Source organism: Carassius carassius, chromosome 6 (assembly GCF_963082965.1).
Source record: "Carassius carassius chromosome 6, fCarCar2.1, whole genome shotgun sequence".
Classification (NCBI taxonomy): domain Eukaryota; kingdom Metazoa; phylum Chordata; class Actinopteri; order Cypriniformes; family Cyprinidae; genus Carassius; species Carassius carassius.
The window spans coordinates 19530904-19537862 of record NC_081760.1 but is presented as its reverse complement, the minus strand read 5'-3'; the positions used below and the strand labels follow the sequence as shown (position 1 = coordinate 19537862).

General features: G+C 34.7%; 1 long non-coding RNA gene across 2 annotated transcripts; it reads right to left on the bottom strand.

Moving 5' to 3' along the window:
• Window positions 1–257: 257 nt before the first annotated feature.
• Window positions 258–2483, bottom strand: LOC132141906 (uncharacterized). 2 transcript variants are annotated; one of them, XR_009433964.1, is made up of 4 exons: window positions 2379–2483; window positions 1286–1415; window positions 1056–1142; window positions 258–542 (listed from the first exon to the last, which is right to left on the bottom strand). It is a non-coding gene; the product is annotated as an uncharacterized LOC132141906 (long non-coding RNA). The 2 variants fall into 2 exon arrangements; XR_009433963.1 differs by having other exon boundaries at window positions 1056–1139.
• Window positions 2484–6959: the final 4476 nt, after the last annotated feature.

Genomic DNA, 6959 nt, shown 5'->3' with positions numbered 1-6959 from the left:
ATAAATATAATGGATGAACCTGCAACAACTTGCCATTATCTATTCCCCACTGTAAAGCAGTAATCAAGGACAATTTATACTGTGATACTTCACGATTACACAAGGACAAATTCATGCAGTGCTAAGAATATATATATATATATATATATATATATATATAAACTAATTAGCAAAAATCAGTGTAAAAATGTCCTCCTCACCCCCGTATCTTCCTCCTCAGGTGCTGGATATCCAGCACTGATGTGGTGTAGCTTGTTCTCAGCCAGAGGATCTCTCAGTCCTAACATCCCAGACCTGGTCAAAGTGAAACAAACAATTCAGATGAAGTTGTTTAATGGACAGAGAGCTCAGCTTATGTTCTGTGTGATTTTAGCAGGGTGAGCAACTATGACCCTTGTAGTACTGTACACTTACTATTCTTCAAGCTGCTTTAAGACCTTTTGAGAAGCTTTTTCTTTGAAGACAATTTACCACATCCTCTTCTTTCACTCCTTTCAAGGGCATCATTTGGTCAAAACCCCTCCTTTGGCTGATGAGATCATCTGTACAAATAAAAATACTGCAATAAATATTTCATTCTGCAAGAATTAAGAAAAAGTTACAGAGGCAAAGGTCTTGCTCATGAGACTCCATTAGCATGTGTAGTTCTCAGAGACTCTAGAATTTATCTAATGTTGCAGTAAATATGTTTTCTTCCTCTAGAATCTTTCTCCAAAGTTCCTGACTTCTCTCACAAATGTGTTTTAGTCTGTGCAGTGTAAGGCCTGGCTTCAAACCAATCAACTATCAATCCACAATTTATAACATAACATTTACAAAACAATGAAATAATGTCAATTGGTGTTTATATCAACTAAACCAATTTCATGACACTTGTCTGCTTTTAAACAGGTGGTGTGTTTTTAAAAACATAAGATTAAAAATGTCCAGTCACACTTTGCTAACATGCTGTAATTGTAATAGTATAAAAAAAAAATTAAGGCTGACATGAACAGTCCTGTGAGAGATCATCATAAAGTGCTGTATAACACAACATTGCTTCAACACACACATACCAGAGGACTTCTGTCTTTGTTTGGGCTCAAGATGGCCGTCTTCATTCCTCATACTGAGCAAATCATTTCCTTGGTCTTCCTTCTCTTCTGTGAAACAAGATAATCTCTACTTACTCTGTGTGCAATTAATATTGCTCATTAAACATATAATTAAGTTAATTTAAAATAAGATTCAGACCAGAGCATTTGATGAGTAAATGTTGATTAAAAAAAACTCTAAACAAATGTACCTGGTAAGAGCTGATCATGGCAAGATTCACTGAGACTCAGTAATAGCTCTTTTAGTTTTTAGGAAGGTTTGTGAGGGTTGGCTCACCAAAAACTTCTGAAAAAGAAGAACAGCATTATCTGCAAACAATCCTGTAAGACAGAAAGGAAGTAAATATTAATTATGTGCAACTTATACATTACACTGGGTTTTGTTTAGACCATAAAAGCAGCCTCTGTAAAGATGCTGTATAATTAAATGTTAAATGCATCCATTATTAAAAGCAAGTAATTAATAGCAAGCTATAGTCATATGAATTATTTTGATAGTGTCAGATGAGACAATATCATACAAGTGTTAAACTGGATTATTAAGACTGTGATGTGCGACTAGATTAGGGTTCATTTTTAAGACTTTGACCCTGTCCAGATACCCACACTTGCAGTATTGGCCACTTGAGAGTGTGTGTACGTGACAGTGTGTGCAAAAGACTGTCTCCGGTCTTAATAATGCCAAAGCACAGCATCCTTAACACACACTAAACCTCTCCAATACTGCTCCGGAGCACTATACAATGCTTAGTGTATCCCATCATGCATCATGTTTTGGAATAAATCGTCAGACTTTTTGCCGAGATCTCACAAGAGGTCACGGAAAGCTGTTCAATGTACAGTATGTGAAATATTGATAATTAGATATTAAAAATCTCTGTAAACACAAAAGTGTGTCCCAATAGGGAGTGGCTCACAATCCTGGTTCTAGAGAAGCCCAACACTGCACATTTGAGATGTCTCCCTGATCAAACACACCTGATTCAACTCATCAGCTCATCAGTGAAGTCTCCAAGACCTCAAAAGTGTGTTTGTCAGATAAGAGAGACACCAAAACCGTGCAGTGTTGGGGTTCTCCAGGACCAGGATTGGGAAACACAGTCATCAGGTCATGAAAACCTAGGCCAAATACAGGAAAGACGTCAAATAATTAATCAAGTGGTCAAGTGCAAAGATGGCAAGTGTGGGTATTTAGACAGTGCAACAGTTTAAGAAACAACAAATGCTGTACAAATGATAACAGCAGGAATGTTTGATAAAAGGGTAAAACTATCACAGACTTACTGCTGCAAATGTCTGCCTCCGCAGCTTTCTGTCGTCTCCATTTCTGAAGGAATACCTCTCCACAAACACCACTGGGCTGACTGCTTCCTTTACGTCTTTTCAGCTAAAAATAAAAATAATAAAAAAGGGGAGAGAAAATAAAATTGAATTTTATAAAGATTGTTAATAATGATCTGTGAGCAAAATATTTAGATATAAACTGATATGAATGAACTGCAAGATGTAAAAATACATTTTTTGTATTATTTAGTTTTAATTTGTTTTATTTGATTTTTTTTTTGATTTACATTAAAAGGTATTAAAAGCATGGTACAGAACATATGATAACTGTGATATCTGTCATATAAATTACAGAATTATTAGCCTATTACAGAACATAGCTGGTTTGGTGATTATTGTATTGTTGTATTGATTACTAACATACCATAGTAAAACTACAGTTACAGTGGTAAAAACATGGTAAATGTCCCGTTTACTGTGTTTTAACTTCACATTTCATTTATTACTTTTGTAAGTGTCGTGATAAACATGATTTTACTACAAATACCACATAATTGAACCTGAAATTAACATAAAACGGATTGAAGGTCTATGGCACCTCACGTGACCGATAGAGTTTAATCACACTAATTAGCAGCTGTGTTCATTTAGTTAAACGCAATGAAACTCAAAGACAGCCGCGGATGACCGATATAATACAGCGATTAAACATATGGCGCTAATCTGAGTAATAAAGAAGACAGAATACATTTTATAAAAGGCATTAAAAGAGCGTTTACGACTACTCACCCAAACTGTGGAACTGACAGCAAGTATCGCGATGTGTGCTGAATGAGACTTCTTGAACGTGATTTCATAGCGATAAACATCTCATGTCCTCGCGTCGAAATTCTGACGCCAAAAGTTTCCCACTGAAAGCAATGAAGGTCGTAGGGCGTCGATATTTCGACGCCGAGAGGCACATTTGGCGTCATAAAAGTGACGCTAGGGGCGCTTGACCATGCTTCGGTTTTTGACGCCTTTGGAGTGAGAATGGGTTGTTTATTTCTTAAAAAAATAAAGTTGTATTAGTTTTTTCAACAGTAGTAGCAGTATCACATACATTCTACTAAATAATAGTAATATTTCTATCACAATGCCTTTATGTAAAAATTAACTTTTATTTTGACACTGGTTTTACTCAAATGAATCATTAAAATGCTTGTGAAGTGACTCGGAACAGTTCTGCTGATGTTGTTTATGTATTTATGTCCTCATTGAGATGGCAGATGCTGTAATTACTGCAAGCGTCACGCGCTTCAGTCTATGTAGTAAACAAACCATTCATTCATTCACACAGAGACGCACAGAACATGCAGGATTCATATTTCAACCAACATTTGTGGCTTAACTTAAATATTTCAGTTAATTTCTTAAATATTTTTTTATGATGGACACAAGTTTCTGAGGCATTGTGTAAACGTGATTGATCCAACGTGAGGTCGTATTTATTTTTTAATGTGCGAAAATATCAGACTATAGTGTGCAGTTACCTTAAGGGTACAAATACTTGACCAGAATCATGTCAAGTAACAACTGACTAATCCAAATGTTTTTTATCTCCTTTCTTGTTTTGTTTTGCAGATGCGGTCATGAAACACCATGAAAAGGCAACTGCTGGACACCTGGGACAGGCCATAAGTTCCAAGTTGGCGGAACTGAGGTTCCAACTGAACAAAAGGGAAACCTGTTAGAATTTAGAGTTGTCTAATAGATAGGGTGAAGGAAGAACATCCAAACCCTGCCCCTGCTCCCTTCAAGATTTTTTATGGATTTATATAATGGTGTTTTTTTCGTAAAGTAAAGGCAGTGGCAAAATTAACATGACAATACTTTGATGTTTTGTTCTACAAATTAAACTACACACACACTCCTAAAAACAACAATTTTGATACAGTTTGCATTTGCAAGAAAAAAAAAATCTAAGTATTGTCATGTTAATTTTCCACTGCCTTTACTTTATGAAAAACACCATTACATAAATTCATAAAAAATCTTGTAGGAATCAGGGGCAGGGTTTGGATGTTCTTCCTTCACCCTATCTATAAGACAAATGAAATAGTTTTTTTTCTTCTTTTTTTTTTAACACAGACTTTATTTCATTAGTAATAATAATAAATAAAAAAACCTCTCTTCAAGAATTACTTTTCAGGTTTTAGCATCATCCTTTAGTATTAATAATAGCAATTTCATTAAAGTTGCTGGTTTGATTTGTTTTAATTGTGCAGTTTATGTGCACTCTGTTCTTTTGTCAATAACAATAAAATTCTTGTTTTTCTATAGTAGGTGTTATGTCATCTGAATGTACTGCTCATTATTGCAAGTGAATTTATACTGTCAGTTTTTAAGTTGCATTGTCTGGGGATTTTTACATTTTTCAGTCTCCAATTTCTGTTCAGTATTTGAATGTTATATATATATATATATATATATATATATATATATACATGTACTGAAATGTATGTAATATGTCAACAAATATTAGAAATTAATACACATATTGCAAGACATATATTGCACATTAATATATTTACATAGTCTGATATCTAAATGTATTTACATATATGGGAAATAAATATATGTAAATATTTACAATATAAAATATATTTACATATATATAAATGTAATATATTTTACATGTACATAAATGTAATATGTTAACAAATATTATAAACTAATATATAGACATATATTCCAAATTGATATATTTACATAGTCTGATATCTAAATGTATTTACATATATGGGAAATAAATGTGTAAATATTTCCAATAAAAATATATTTACATATGTTTAATATATGTGGAAAATACTAAAAAAGCGTATTTGTGTAATATATTTAAAAATATATTTACATATATTTTATAAAATATATTTTCTTCTATTTAAATTTAAGATATTTCAATATATAAAAATGTATTTTTTTTTTTAATATATTTCGATCTATGTGACTTCTGTATGGGCGGCTGTAGAACCCGGACTCCCTGTCTTGAGGAGGGACCACCTCGATGGCCTCCTCCCCTAATAGGGTTTTCACTTCTTGTTCCATAACCAGAGCCTGCTCGTGGGCAGACTAACGTCAGAGTAACCCCATTGAATCTCAGTGGTGGAGAGCTGAACTGAATACGGTAGCCTTTTTCTACTGTGCCAGGTTAAAGAGATGGGTCTTTAATCTAGATTTAAACTGCAAGAGTGTGTCTGCCTCCCGAACAATGTTAGGTAGGTTATTCCAGAGTTTAGGCACCAAATAGGAAAAGGATCTGCCGCCCGCGGTTGATTTTGATATTCTAGGTATAATCAAATTGCCTGAGTTTTGAGAACGTAGCGGACGTAGAGGATTATAATGTAAAAGGAGCTCATTCAAATACTGAGGTGCTAAACTATTCATGGCTTTATAAGTAATAAGCAATATTTTAAAATCTATATGATGTTTGATAGGGAGCCAGTGCAGTGTTGACAGGACCGGGCTAATATGGTCATACTTCCTGGTTCTAGTAAGAACTCTTGCTGCTGCATTTTGGACTAGCTGTAGTTTGTTTACTAAGCGTGCAGAACAACCACCCAATAAAGCATTACAATAATCTAACCTTGAGGTCATAAATGCATGGATTAACATTTCTGCATTTGACATTGAGAGCATAGGCCGTAATTTAGATATATTTTTGAGATGGAAAAATGCAGTTTTACAAATGCTAGAAACGTGGCTTTCTAAGGAAAGATTGCGATCAAGTAGCACACCTAGGTTCCTAACTGATGATGAAGAATTGACAGAGCAACCATCAAGTCTTAGACAGTGTTCCAGGTTATTACAAGCAGAGTTTTTAGGTCCTATAATTAACACCTCTGTTTTTTCAGAACTTAGCAGTAAGAAATTACTCGTCATCCAGTTTTTTATATCGACTATGCAATCCATTAGTTTTTCAAATTGGTGTGTTTCACCGGGCTGCGAAGAAATATAGAGCTGAGTATCATCAGCATAACAGTGAAAGCTAACACCATGTTTCCTGATGATATCTCCCAAGGGTAACATATAAAGCGTGAAGAGTAGCGGCCCTAGTACTGAGCCTTGAGGTACTCCATACTGCACTTGTGATCGATAGGATACATCTTCATTCACTGCTACGAACTGATGGCGGTCATATAAGTACGATTTAAACCATGCTAATGCACTTCCACTGATGCCAACAAAGTATTCAAGTCTATGCAAAAGAATGTTGTGGTCAATTGTGTCAAACGCAGCACTAAGATCCAATAAAACTAATAGAGAGATACACCCACGATCAGATGATAAGAGCAGATCATTTGTAACTCTAAGAAGAGCAGTCTCAGTACTATGATACGGTCTTAATCCTGACTGGAAATCCTCACATATACCATTTTTCTCTAAGAAGGAATATAATTGTGTGGATACCACCTTTTCTAGTATCTTGGACAGAAAAGGGAGATTCGAGATCGGTCTATAATTAACTAGTTCTTTGGGGTCAAGTTGTGTTTTTTTGATGAGAGGCTTAATAACAGCCAGTTTGAAGGTTTTGGGGACATG